Here is a 15367-nt window from a genome sequence, read left to right as displayed (position 1 = left end):
GTGCTGGAGAGCTCCCTGGTGGTGTGGATAAGGGAGAGCAAGCAAGCTGACCAGCTTAGGTCCAGGTCCAGATGCAGAACTCTGAATCCAGGGCCCCAAAATCTCTGTCATCTGCAAACGTTTAGGATGTGTGAAAGGACCAGACTTGCTGATCCAAAGCTGCAGATCTCCGTGACACAGGGCAACACCAGGGTAACTAGGAGAAGTCCCGATAAGGATCTAATGATGATGGTGTCAGAGAAGCCAGACAACTCAAACCAGACCAAGGATTCATTGCTATGAATATTTGCAAGTGAAGGACAAAGGGGTATACTGTGGGATACACTGTGACAATACTACAGCTTCCACAATGAAATGTTTTCTATGCTTTGTTTTTGGTTTTGATGGTGGTGGTAGTGGTGGTGGTGGTGGTGGTGGTGGTGGTGGTGGTGGTGGTGGTGGTGGTGGTACTGGTGTGTGTGTGTGTGTGTGTGTGTGTGTGTGTGTGTGTGTGTGTGTGTTATTTTAGGGGGAGGTTATAAAATCAAAGGGTGGATATGTGAGGATGGGAATATGAGCAGGACTGGGAAGCATGATGAGAATGAAACTCACAACGAACCAATAAAAGCAAAAAAATAAAAAATTAAAAAAAAAAAACTTGTGATAAGATTTTATGAAACATTGTAACTTGAGTAACCAAAAGAATGGTAACTGTTCTCACTAATTTTAATATCAACTTGTCACAAGCTAGAGTCACCTGAGAGGAGGAAACTAAAGAGACGTTTTTCACTTGACCTTATTCCCTCTCAGATGTCTCTAGCTTGTGACAAGTAAATGTCTCTATAAGATCTGGCTATAAACTGGGCATGGTGACACATGCCTTTAATCCCAGCATTGGGAGGCAGAGGTGGGAGGACCTCTGTGAGTTCAAGGCCAGCCTGGTCTATAAAGTAAGCCCAGAACAGCCAAGGCTACACGTAGAAACACTGTCAAAAAAAAAAAAATGGCAATAGGCTGGCCTGTATGGCATTTTCATACTTAGTTCTTGATGGACGAAGGCCCAACCAGTTAAGAATGGATCATCACTCCTGGGCTGGTGATCTATGAGAAAGCAGGCTGAGCAAGCCATGAGAAGCAAACCAGTAAGCAGCATTCTTGCATGGCCTCTGCATCAGTTCCTAAGGAGCCTTTAGGTTCCTGCCCTGTTTTAGTTCTTCGCCTTACTTCCTTCTGTGATGAACAGTGATGTGAATGTATAGGCCAAATAAACCCTTTCCTCCCCAAGTTCTGTTGGTCATGGCGTTGGAATGGAGTTGGAAGCATCCTGCTGGTGACATTGTGATAAGTTCCTTTCTGGAAAAGCTGAGGGTCTCGGGAGTCTTTGCTTCACTTTAGACTAGGCTAGCCCTGAAAAGTCCTTGGCATCTGCCTCCTCTTCAGCTTGCAAAAGCAGCTGGCAGGTTGCAAATGGGGAGGCGGGAGCATATCCCACCTGTGCCTACCAGAACTGTAAGAAGACTGGTTTCAGTCCTTGCCTTGACATACGTTAAGAACTTCCAGGATGCTGGAGAGATAGCACAGTGGTTAAGAGTACTTGCTGCTCTTGCTGAGGACCCAGGTTCAGTTCCCAGCACCCACATGATAGTGTGCAACCATATGTAACACCAGTTCCAGGGGCACCGGGGATGCACACAGTGCACTTACAAACGCACAGGTAAAACATCTAGCCATACACATAAATAAATTTATGGTGTATAAATAAATCATTAAAAGTAATTCTGAATCCAAAGGATTCGCAAGGCTCTGTTCCAACCCTCTCTCTACATAGGCTGCCTTCAACTCATTCTAACACACCCCCTGGTGAGTTCCATTTTGAGTAATGTTGATGCTTTAAGAGACTTTAGCTTTCCTGAGCTGTATCATAAAAGACTATAAACAAACCTCCTTGCTTCCTGGGCAGGCAAACCAAATGTTCTGCAACAACATTTTCTCTCTGGTCCATCTCTCTCCAGCTTTTATCTTCTGCTCTCTGGGAAGATGTGGTAGGATGAAAGTCAGAGAACAAATGGTTTTGTTCGTACTAACTTATAGGTCCTAAATAATCACATGCCTAAAGTCAAAGAACAGGAAGTTTGTGACTAAGAGGCGGGGGTTGGTGGTAGGGGGAGATGCTTCAGTACGCTGCGGAGCAGGAGATAAGCAGGGCCAGTCTTCAGGCTTGTCATGGTGGGACCCATGGGAGTTGCAAGCAGCTCCCCTCCAGCGAGGAAGAATCCTCCACATTGCTTCCCCCAGATTCCCTTTATGGAACATGTGTCAACCTGCATTTTTTTTTTTTTTTTTTTTTTTTTTTTTAGCACTGACCTTATGTCAAATGCCATGACACCGTAAGAACAGGAAACAGGAAGTTACATCTGCCAATCTACTGATTAATATTCTTACTTCTTAGTGAATCAACTAGTTCTCCCAAATGTTGCTCTCTTATTGGCCAAATGCGTATTTTCTACAAGTTAGTAACAGCAGAATCATCTTCCCTCCCTCTGACGTCGCCTTCCTTTTCATTCTTTATCCTTCTAATCAGTAGCTTTGCCACAAAGACAATTCTGGGTCAATGAATTCAGCTACCACATATGTGTTCGTAACATTAGCTGCATTTAATCTGAGCAAGACTTGGATTTAATAACTTTCTCAATATGCAAAGCTCTAGAGGTCTCCAAAAATCTTTGCCCTGGGAGGTTTTTTGGTAATATGTGTTTAGTAGATTTTGTCTTTATTAAAAAACAAAACTAAACTAAAGTTTTTAAGGGAGAAACTTATATAAACCTCTGCAGAAGCATCAGTTTAATAGTGAAATGCTGCCTCCTTCTGGATAAACATATACACATGAGAAACCTGTATGCATAGAAAACAGCCACTTAGGCGAAGGAGAAGAGGAGACCTTTTTAAAGGAATTTTTTAATGTAAAGGAATAGAAGCTGAAGAGTTCACTTAAAGAATTACCTAGAGTCTGCCTCTGAAGTAATGAAGTACCTAAACCATGTATCTCATGCATGAGATTTTGTTACCAAAGAGATGGGTTTTTTATTAATTTATTCATATTACATCCCAATTATTATCCCATCCCTTGTATCCTCCCATTCCTCCCTCCCTCCCATTTTCCCCTTACTCCCTTCCCCTATACTGTGACTGAGGGGGACCTCCTGCCCCTGTATATGCTCATAGGGTATCAAGTCTCTTCTTGGTAGCCTGCTATCCTTCCTCTGAGTGCCACCAGGCCTCCCCATCCAGGAGACGTGGTCAAATATGGGACACCAGAGTTCGTGTAAAAGTCAGACCCCACTCTCCACTCAACTGTGAAGAATGTTAATCTCACTGATAGAAGAATTTAAGAACAGTCCAAAAGTAGCTTGAAGACAACCTTATTAGAGTTTAGAAGAAAACCCCAGGACAGGCAAACTGTAAATCTTGCCAGCTGCCTGTTGGAGGGAGATGGAGCAGAGAAAGGGAAAATGCTGTGTTGGTTGAGCTAAGCCAGCATGTAGGTCTGCTACACGGTGGGAAGGGGAGCTGTAGAGATGCAGTGAATTCCAGAGGCTGGAGAGATGGGTCAGTGATTAAGAGCACCACCTGTCCTTCCAGAGGGCTGAGGTTCAGTTCCCAGTCCCCACTTGGTGGCTCCCAATCTGTAACTCCAGTTCCAGAGGATCCAACACATCCCCCAGCCTCCTTGGACACTAGGCAAAGTGTTGCAGACATCCCTACAGACAGAATACCCATACAGATAAAATAGGTTTTTTTGTTTTGTTTTGTTTTGGTTTTGGTTTTTCAAGACAAGGTTTCTCTATATAACAGCCCTGGCTGTCCTGGATGTGATTTGTGGACCCGGTTGGCCTTAAACTTGCAGAGATCCTCCTGCCTCTGCCTCCTGAGTACAGCGATTAAAGGAGTGTGCCACCACATCCGGCCTAAAATAGAATTTTTAAGTGAACTCCAGAGTATAGAGAAATTATGCTTAGAAAAAGGAAAGAAAGAAGAAAAGGAAAATGACACTTTTCTGAGTAATTTACTCTTCTGAGTAAAACAGACTCACAAAGTTGTGTGCTGGTGGCTCTGTAAGCTACTCACAAAGCTGTGTGCTGGTGGCTCTGTAAGCTGCTCACAAAGCTGTGTGACAGTGGCTCTGTAAGCTACTCACAAAGCTGTGTGACCGTGGTTCTGTAAGCTACTCACAAAGCTGTGTGCTGGTGGCTCTGTAAGCTGCTCACAAAGCTGTGTGACAGTGGCTCTGTAAGCTACTGCATGAGGGTGGAGATTCTAGGAAAGAATTAAATTAGAGTGTTAATAATTCTTCATATCTTTTTAGGATAGCTTAAAGCGAACCCATCTTCCTGTGGCATGATCCCTTGGCTAGGTGATTGGTCATGCCATCATCCGGTTTAGGTGTTTTATTCATTTATTTATTTATTTATCTTCTTTTTGTTTGTTTGTTTGTTTGTTACTTTACATCCTGATTGTAGCCCCTTCTCAGCACCCTCATGCCCCTTATCAAAGATCAGGCAACAGAGTCCATGGCAAAGACAGCCCCTGCTCCCCTTACTAGAGGACCCCTATGGTAACAGAGCTGCCTATCGGCTACATCTGAGCAGGGGGCCCAGGTCTTCTCTATGCACCATCCTTGGTTGGTGCATCAGTCTCCACAGCCACCCCCCCAGGCCCAGATTTGTTGGTATTTTTGGTCTTATGGGAAGAGCTCATGGCATGTCTCCACCCATAGTAGAATCCATTCTTTGGGTTAGGAGACAACAACCTCCCTCAGTGGGTGTTCGGTGTTGCTGTAACATTAGGTTCTAAAAAGGTAACACTACAATTATTTAAGAGATGGGCTGACATTGGGAGGTAGATATAATCTTTTTTTTTTTTCCATGAAAATCTAGAGATTCAAGAGGAATGAATGTCTGGACTGGAGTGTTAGTTCCTCTGAGGAGGTAAGAAACCAGAGCTCCTTTTAATATTCCTGGTCATGAAGAAGATCCGAGGGCAGGAAAAGACACCCCAGAAGCCTGCCTGCAGCCATGATGCATGGATGAGCTGTAGACACACAGAGGCCTGCTGGCCACCACACCACACAGCCAACCAGCCCACCCCAGTAGCAGAAGCCACTATAACATGCAAGTATATGGTAGAGTAATGGGAGAGGAAGATAAAAAGAACAATTTGAGCATCATGAAGAGGGGTGGAAGGGTAGAGAGGAATGGCCTGATGTGAGTAGCTGCCCTGCTACCAGAGGCCGTGGTGATGTCCCAGTCACTGAGGGCCATGTCTGGGTCTGTGGCCATGTAGCAACAGGGTCTGTTTAAAAGTCCATGGCTCATATTACAACTGAAGACCATGCAGATGTCCCTGTCTGGGCAGCCACTTGGGACCACGTTCATGTCCATGGCCTATGCAGAGGCGGCCTTGCCCCTCACTGGCTCAGAATCCTCAAGAGCTGGCCCACCTCTCATGTAGGCTGCACAGTAGAGCTGGTTAGGTGGTTGGGGCACTGGTGAGCTGTCCCTGAGGACATGAGCAAAGAAGAGCTATTTGTCTGTTGTGTGTGGTGTGGGCAAGGGAGAGATTCCCTTGCCCCTCACTGGCTGTCGCATTGGGTGAGCTAGCCAGGGCAGCACTAGAGAGTTCACCCTGGTGGTGTGGGTGCAGGAGAGCTGGCAGGTTGACCAACTCAGATACCACCCAGGCCCAGAGCTTTGAGTTGGCCTACCCCAACATCTACCTCATGTATGAACTGCTGGAGAGCATGAAAAGACTCATGTAGTGAGAATTTGAGAACCCAGTTATGTTGTGTGAATGTGCTTTTGTTTTAATCCCGGGTGTGGGATATGAGGCTGCTTCAGTTTGCCCACAGCCAATAACTATGATTGTCTCATGCTCTAGGAGGGGCATGATCTTTGCCAGACACAGATAGTTTGATTCTTGGGACTCTAGAGAGGGCATAAATGGGAGAGCCTTGAGAGGGCCTGGGGCAGCTGCTGCTCCCCTGCTGCTATCCTGACTGCTGGTCCCTGTTGCTGGTCCCTGCTGCTGGTGGTCCCTGATGCTGCATTTTCCATTGCTGTTTTGCTGGATTGCTGGATATTCTGACAACATAGATTGTACTCTGCCCTAGGAACCTTAATCAGCACTCTTAACTTTCTTTCCCTCCAACCTAGTGTTGGGAGGTTGAAAGGGATTAGGGTGGAACAAAGGTTAGAAATGTGGTCAATATAAGAACCCAATAAATAGCCCAAAAAAAGTACACCTACAAGCCGGTCCTGCAGATGTCCATGACACAGGGCAACAGCAGGGTATCCGAGAGACGTCCCAGTGAGGATCCAGTGTTGATAGTGTAGCAGAAGCCAGAGGCCTCATACCAGACCAGTGACTCATTACAATGAACATTTACAAGCAAAGATGTGTGGACAAAAGGAAATACTGTGAGACACAATATGACACTTTACAGCTTCCATCGAGAGTTGTTGTCTCTTAATGTTTTGTTTTATTTTTTCTTTGTTTTTGTTTTTGTTTTCCTTTGTCGGGGGAGGTAGCAAGAGTGAAGAGTGGATGAGAAGGAATGGGGAGATGAGTGGGATTAGGGTGCATAATGTGAAATTCACAGAGAATAAAAAAAAAAGTTTTTTATTTTAATCCCAGCACTCGGGAAGCAGAGGCAGGCAGATTGCTGTGAATTCGAGGTCAGCCTGGTCTACAACGTGACTCCAGGACAGCCAAGGCTACACAGAGAAACCCTGTCTTGAAAAAAAAAAAGTGTTTTGTTTTTTTTTTTCTTTTTAAAGATCCAATATACTTCCTGTTTTCAGGAGAAGGGATAGAAATCAAAGTGATGTAGCTGCCATGCCAGGTAAAGTCTGAGTAAAACACTGAAATTCTTTGTGACCAGCATTACTGTTGGGACAAAGGAGCCCAAAGGCTTTTTTTGAGATAGATCTTCAAGAGAGAGAAGTCATGGATATGTATGGAGCTCTCAGAGACCCATTCCCATTGAAAAGTAGAAGAATGGAGTAGGGCTTGGCAAGGAAAATAGCAGACCAAGGATGAGTATGTAGTGGGGAAAGTCAAGACAGGTAGAGGTTTGGTGGCAAAAGGTGGGGTGGGTGGAGGCTTAGCAGAAAAAGGAGGGAGCGGGTACAGGCTTGGTTCAGGAACAGGAGGTGGCTCAAAGGCTGAGGCTAGGTCTGGAGAGGATGGTGTCCTCAGATTAGGTCTGACTGGATAAGGAGGAAGAGGGAGAGCAGCAGGGAAAGCAGGGAGTGTCATCAAGGACAAGAAGGGACTTAACTGTAGGCCCACGAAGAAAACAAATCAAGAGGAGGCTTAGCTCTGAGAGGAGGGGTGTCTGCTTTAGGAGACTAACAGGGAAGAGCCTCACAAAGGAGAAAAGTGGAGCAAGATGAACAAAGAGGAGGATGGGAGTGGAGACAGACAAAAGCTTCAATGCAGGGGATGGTCAGCCACTTCCTGTTACACTGGAAAAACTCAGGGTCCCTTTGAATTTCAAGGGGGCATAGTGGCCAGGCCATGTTCCAATAAAATATGAGCCATTTTGACTTACTAATTACTCCCTTTTAATACAGGGCTGGCGAATGTTTGAAGAGACATGCCAAAGAGAGTGTCTAGTTTGGTCAGAAGATTCCCCTGGGCCATGGAAACAAGAAGGGATGAGAAAGGAGACTTTCCCCAACAGGAAGAAAGGCAGGAATGAGAGAGATGGTTCAAAGGTTAAAAGCGCTTGTTGCTCATGCAGAGAGCTCGGTTTTGATTCTCAGCACCCATGTGTGGCTTCTGAACTCCACACTGGGAATGCTGGTGGTGCACATACATGCAGGGAAAAAAAATTGTTTACACACAAGAAATAAAGTCATTAGGAAAGAAAGCAGGGCAGCAAGAAGGAAAAGGATGCCTTTTCTTAAGGGATCCTAATGCTAATAGGTACCCTCAGGAGTGGAGGAACACATCAACAAATCCTCTGTGGGGCGAGGGTGGTGTGGGGGCAGAGGGTGGGCTGACAGGATGACCCTATCTGAGAGGAGCTCTCCACCTGGTCTGGCCAGTGCGTGGTCAAGAAGGAAGAGCCTATAGAAGAGGGAAATTCTCAAAATTCACCCAAATTTGACTCAGCTAGTGGTGGACGAAAGGAATGGAATGGAGAGACATGCCCTGTCCGAATCACTGGAGCATAAAGAAGGGCTTCATGAGTTGGAGAGGGGCAAAGGAAGAAAGGAACAGAAGAGAAACCCTATTAGAGAGCCTGCACCCCAACTCCCTGAAAAGGCCACTGAGCAAAATGTCAAGAAACACAGACAGATAAGAAAAGGAGTGTTTTCAACAATAGACATGTTTAATCCAAGAAAAACCTGCCAAAGGGAAAGCTCCAGACCTTGAAAGCAGGGAAGTCACTATCCACTTACATACTAGGGACAGTTAAAAGGGGAAAGTGGGCAGAAGGGAAAGGGCGTTGGAAAGCTTCCTTTATGTCCAGAAATTGAGTGGTGAATATCGAGTAAAGGAATGCCAGGCAATTGATAAACAACTCTGGTGGCCAGGGGTACCTTGGGGTCAGTGGTACGGAGTAGCAGGAATCTAGGGAAACAAGTTGCTTTAGTTTTAGGATTGCTAATCATCATGTTTCAGGAAATCACTAACCAGGGGGAGCTTTACAAAATGGCCCAGGCCTCGCTAATGAGTTAGGGGTAGAGGGGGTCCATGCCTCAGCATGTGGGTGGAAGATGGAGGACAACTTCGAGGATTCAGTTGTCTCCTTCCCTGTGGGTTCTGGGAATAGACCAGGTTTTCAGACTTGGGGCTAAAAGCCTTTCTCACTGAGCCATCTTACTGTCCCCACTACGATGTCATAATTTATTCAGTAACAATCAATGCACCAGGGATGGTGGTCACAGTCCCTCACAGCGGCTTACAGATACCACTACTTCCTGCATCAACCCAGATAAGGCAAACACTGGCTCTTTTACTCCGATCTTAATTGCTAATATTAGTTCTCAGATCACATGCTACGTGTCATCCATATGGTAAATATACCTGGGGAGTGGGGGAGGCTGGCAGAATGGTTATAGAAAGTTAAGAGGCTAAACGTTTCCAGGAGTCCTCTCTCCAAGAAACCAAATCTGAAAAACTGATATGAATTCAAAGTCTCTTTATTGATAAGATAAGAAGCCAGGCTGGAGAAGCTGCTGTTGTGGGTCAGGTTTGGGAGTGGTGCACGCCTTTAATCCTAGCACTCGGGAGGCAGAGGCAGGTGGAACTCTGTAAATTGGAAGACAGCTTACTCAACAGCAGGCTCTAAGATGCCCAGGACTACATAGGGACCTTGCCTTGCCGGGGTGGAGGGAGTGGTGGGGGAGGCTTGTGGGGGGGGGGGTGGCGAGAAGGTGGGGGGGAGGTGCAGGAGTAGAGACTTAGTGACACTAGAACCCTGGGACAGTCCTGAGTCCTCTGCTACACACACAGCAGTTACCTGGTAGTCAGGTGATAGGATGGTGGAGACTGCTGTCATCACAGTGTGATGTGCTCAGCTTTTTGTGGGGTCTAGATGAGGGCACTATACCCCTCCCTGCCTTGTATGATGAGCCTGATGAGTTCTTGGGCCTGTCTTTCCTGACATGATTTTAATACTCCCATGTGCCCCTATTGTCTCAACTCACCATGACAAATTTATAGTGTAGCACTCGTTTTATCTAAGACTTACTTTGTGTTGTTCTGTATCGTGTTTATTAGCCTGGGTAACTGTGTGTGCACTGTGTCCATGCAGATATCCCAGGAGGCCAGAAGTAAGAATAGGGTACCCTGGAACCACAGTTATAGCCACTTGCTATCTCCCTGATGCTGGCGCTGGGAACTGAACCAGTGTTCTCTACAAGAGCAGCCACTGTTCTTACTCACTGAGCTGTCTCTCCAGTCCCATAGTATGGCACTCTTTCTACTCCCAGGAATAAGCCACTCACCAGTCTGAGCTGCCTGGGTAGGGCCACACAGATGGTGTGGCTTACAAGTGGTCCTTCAAGACTATACTTTCAGGGATCATTTCTATAGTTCATTACAAGGGGTCCTTCCCCCTCAAAACGGACTCCAAAACTACTTGAAATGTAGAGTCTCTCAAAGCAAGGCACAGTTGGGGGGAGATGACCCACTGTTTTATACAATATGGAGAAATCTAGAGCTGATCACAGCACATGGTCTGTGTCTCTGCAGAGTAGTGAGCATGCAAGTTAGCCGCGTCATGCCTCAATGCTGTCTCTAAAATGTGCGTAAGAACAATATTATTGGGCATTGGTGGCACACACCTTTAATCCCAGCACTCGGAAGCCAAAAGCAGGCAGGTTTCTGTGAGTTCGAGGCCAGCCTGGTCTACAGATCAAGTTCCAGGACAGCCAAGGCTACAGACCAGAATCTCTCTCATTAGATTGCTGTGAAGATGACATGGGCCAGCATGGCCTGGTGTAGAAGTGTTCTGTGTGTGTTGAGTGCTGCTCTCACTGCCACCACCGTTGCTGTCACACAAACCTGCTGCCCAAGGTATGCAGGGAACAGGCATGTTTCTTATGCACTTCAATCTCCTGAGGCTGCAGCTTTTTCTTTAGAAGCTTATGTTCACGGACTATTTACATTAACTTACTATACACACACCCTACTTGTTTTTCAATTGCAAAGCAGTAAAAATAAAATAACTGCTGGTGCCATTTGATGTCCTATTAGTCGATTATATGAGCAGATGCTCCTGGAACAGAAGCTGGGGATTAAGCACATGGCAAGCTGTTAAGGGCTTTTTATGATGAAGAAATAGTCCAATTTCATTTTACTCAATAGCAGAGGCAACTGTCTTATTCATGACTCAAAATCATTTGGCAAATCAACCTTTAAACAAAAGAGAGAGAAGAGAGAAGACACCGAAATCGCTCTAAGGCCTAAAGACTACTTGCTAGATAACACGTCAATTATGTAGCAGGTCCTGGCTCCCATTTAGCCTATCTAAAACTGTAGTTGGTTTGCACTTGGCCCAAGCACTGGTGATTCACACACAACACAATATTTTGACACTGCAGGAACTCTCAGGAGTTGGCTGGATTGAACAGAAATATCCACAGCAGGTTCTGAGGCTACCACCCTCAGCATCTTTTGGAGTCTTGCAACCCTTTTGGGTTTGGCTACAACCCTTTTGGAGTCTTGCAAAGAGAAAAGTGTCTTAAATTTCTGCCTGAAATCTTTAGATCCATTATTTTTTTTCTTTTAACTAGATGGCTGAGACCAGAGAGATAGCAGTTAAGAGCACTTACTGATCTTCTGGAGACCCAAGGTTTGAGTGGTAGCTTGCAACCATTTGTAACTCTTTATTCAAAGCCATCTGACATCCTCTCCTGGCCTCTTTGGGCACCAGGCACACACATGGCATGCAGACAATGCACTTATACAAATAAAATAAAATAAATAATTAAAATAAATGACCGAGACTTGGATAACTCGTGTGGCATGGTGTTTAAATAACCACACGGCAGCACCGTTCACTAGCAGCTTGTCTCAGCCACGGCTGCCTTGAGTCTGTATCATTTTACCAGGTCCAGCCCATCATAGCTACCATTTTCCTCTTTGTTCATTACTAGAAAAGGCCAACTACAGATGGACTAGTGCAATACCCCACAGGAAACAGGGACACAACACAGTCTCCTTTAATAGCCAGGCAGTTGGCATGAAACTAGAGGCCCATTTTTCCCCCACACAAAAGAATATTAAAATATTCTTGTGATGTCTCACAGTAATATTTTCCAGGTAGCCATTAAGTTAAATGAAGCTAGACGCAGTGGCCCGTGCCTGTCATCCCAACACTCAAGAGGCAGAAGTACAGGGGTTGCAAGTTCCAGGCTAGCCTGAGCTTCGCATACTTTACCTCAAAACAAAAGATTAAAATTAAATGGATGCTAAAATAAACCAAAAAATAAATGTAAGTGTAGGGGCCATAAAGTAGAGATGATATTCATTTTTGTATTGTTGGTTTGTTTTTGTTTTTGTTTGAGACAAGAGTTTTCTTGTATAGCCCTGGCTGTCCTGGAACTCACTCTATAGACCAGGCTGGCCTCAAATTCAGAGATTGCCCCTGCCTCTGCATCATAAGTGAGATTAAAGGTGTACGTCATCACACCCAGTGAGATTGGATTTGGTTTTGGTTGGTTAGCTGGTTGGTTTGGGATTTAGAAACATACAGTCCACACTGACCTGGAACTTGGGGTCCTTGCGCCTCCGTCTCCCAGTGCTAGTATAACAGGTGTGTTCCGCCACACTTAGGTCTCACGATACTCTTCTACTTGGGAAGATTTTTCACAGAGACACCAAGGATACAGCTTTCTAGCCCTTGCAAGTTTCAGACTTCCTGTCAAACACAAAGCCAATGATGCTAAATTCATACTGTCCACTAGATGGCACTGGTATGTTACATGCTAAGTCTCCTTAACCAGAGAACCATTTATTCACGTGATAAAATAGAATGAGGCATATTTAATATATTTATGATGAAGAAATGCTCCTCTAAAATTTGATTAATTATTAAAAATTTTGATTAAAAATTAATCACCTAACAATGTGGAAATTTGAATACAAGCTTTAATTTCTACTCTACTCCAACCCAAAGGGAAAGAAAAATGTATACATTCATGCTGTGCTCTGCACAGGTCCGGTGACTGACCTAAAGTAAATATGGGAACGAAAAAAAGACAGACACACAGACAGAAGAGTTGGGGTTTCTTCAAGAAGCAAGGGAGGATGTTTTGTGTCGACATTAGGAAGTAAATCAATATGGAAGATTAATAGAATCTTGATGTAAACTTTTAAAACTATATTTTCTGAGATAGTTGGAAAAATTAGTAGGGACTGTATATTCTTAAATATTGTGGCAATGTTAAATTTATTAGAAATGATAAACACATTATAGCTACTATATTTTAAATTGCCAATAACTTTCTATCCCGAGTAATGAGATTACTGCTGAAACGTAAGTTTTATGAAAACTCCCACTAAGTCACAGCTGGAAGTGGAAGGGATGCGTACCAATATCACCATCACTGGGCACATTTATATGAAGAAGCCTGCCACCACTGGGCACCTGACCAGCAACTGTGGAAATCTGAGACCAGCAGATGTGCGACTGGCGTTGATGCCCCTGGACACAGAGACTTCATCCAAACAACGTTACAACATGCAATCTCAGGCTGATTGTGTGTTCTGTCCGGGCTGTTGCTGCTGGTGTGGCTGGATGTGAAACTGGACTGTCTAAGAATAGGTGCACCTATGCCAACGCCCTTCTGTTATGCACTGGGTATGAAACAATTACGTACCAACGTAAACAAAATGAATCACATAGAGTCACCTTTCATCCAGAAATGAGGAAATCGTTCCGGAAGTGATGACCTAACAAGGAAGCTGGTTAAAGCTTTGACACAGTAGTTTTGGGGCCAGTTTCTGCCTGGAATGATGACAGCACGCTGAAGCCAATATGCCTTGCCTCGGGAGCTGGAAAGTCACCTATAAAGATGTCAGTGGCAGTGGACTCCCACTGCAGGAAGCTTTAGGTTACATTCTGCCACCAGCTTGCCTAGCTGTTCAGCCTTTGAATCTGGCCCTCCACAACGTTTACAACTGATGGTATCCATACAGTCCTTACAGACCAAGTGGAGACTGGAGCTCTCAAACCCAGCGTGGCGGTCACCTTTGCTCCTGTTAATGTCACAAGGAAGTCTGTTGAAATGCACCACAAAGCCCTGGGTGAAGGACTTCTTGAGAACAGTTATGCTTCAATGTCAAGAGCATGTCTATAAAAGACATTCACCTTGGCACTGTTACTGGTATTGCCAGGAGCAGGGATGGGGTGCAGGTCTATACTGCCACCCACAGAAGCCTGGGGAATATCTTTAATCTTTTAGAAACCTCAATTCAAGTAAAACCAAATCCTTGGTTTCATGGGGGCAGGGGAAAGTAATTTCAAGACAAGTCAGTATGAAGCACAGCTGGGATTTATTAAAAGTTAGAAAGTCTGAGCCAGGCGTGGTAGCACATGCCTTTAATCCCAGCACTTGGGAGGCAGAGGCAGGTGGATCGCTGTGAGTTCAAGGCCAGCCTGGTCCACAAAGTGAGTCCAAGACAGCCAAGGCTACACAGAGACACCATGTCTCGAAAAACCAAAAGAAAAAAAAAATTTTTTTAAAAGGAAGAAAGTCGGCCAGGTGGTACACGCCTTTAATTCCAGCACTCCAGACATAGAAGCAGGTGGATCTCCAAGTTTGAGGCCAGCCTGGTCTACAGAATGAGTTCCAGAGTAGTCAGGGCTACACAAAGAAAACCTATCTCAAAAAAAAGAAAGAAAGAGAAAAAAAGAAACAAAGAGAAGAGAAAAGTAAAAAGAAAAGAAAGAAAGAAAACTATTGCAGGAAAGAATAAAGCATATTAAGAGCATCTTTATATGGATCTCCAAAAAAAAAAAAAGAGTTGTAGTTTATTAAAAGACCTTTTTAAAAATTTTATAAAAGCCAGACATTGTGGTACCTGCCTTTAATCCCAGCACTCAGGAGGCAGAGGCAGGTGGATCTCTGTGAATTCAAGGCCAACCTGATCTACAAAGTGAGTCTAGGAAAGCCAGAATTACAAGAGAAACCCTGTCTGAAAACACACACACACACACACACACACACATACACACACACAAATTTTTTTTAATTCAGACAACAAAGTTCATCAGCCTTGGCAGTAGGTGGATTTACCATTGATAAATTCTTCCAACCTATTTTCAAAACAGGTTCTCAGTATGTAACCCTTGTCTTCATATCAGTAAAAGTGACCCATCGGTGGAGGCAGCTGGCTTCACTGCTCAGCAGAGGCCCACACACTAGGTGGATTTATAGCTCACACTGCTTGCAAGTTTGCTGAGCTGAAGGAAAAGATCAGTAGCCATTCTGGGGGGATGCTACAAGAGCAACTGTCCTCCTCTGGATCATTTTTTAGCTTATGACGTAAGCTGTTGTGCCTGACATCAAAGCACGGGTGAGAAAGAGGGCTGTGCGAGTGAGTCATCAATACTTCCCAGAGAGCTCAGGAGGCTACATGAATACTCCCCCTAACACCTGCCACCACAGTCTTAATCAGTAGTAGAACCATCTCAGAAATGTTTACCTTAACTGGCCATCTAAGTAAAGGACCCATTAATGTTAATAACACATCCTAAAATCTTTAGAAGAAAGCATGAATGTCTTATAAACCATGAGATTATGGGTAGCAATTGTAAGATATTAGATTTTTTTTCCAACTCAGCATTCTAAAAAAGGGGTGTGTGTGTGTG

General features: G+C 44.7%; 1 pseudogene; it reads left to right on the top strand.

Annotated features, from left to right (window-relative positions):
* Positions 1–10052: 10052 nt before the first annotated feature.
* LOC127199711 (uncharacterized) lies at positions 10053–10141 on the top strand (annotated as a pseudogene).
* The last annotated feature ends 5226 nt before the right edge of the window (positions 10142–15367 follow it).

Source organism: Acomys russatus, chromosome 15, assembly GCF_903995435.1.
Source record: "Acomys russatus chromosome 15, mAcoRus1.1, whole genome shotgun sequence".
NCBI lineage: Eukaryota > Metazoa > Chordata > Mammalia > Rodentia > Muridae > Acomys > Acomys russatus.
Note: the sequence above shows the minus strand (reverse complement) of the source record. Positions and strands in the feature narration are given on the sequence as shown.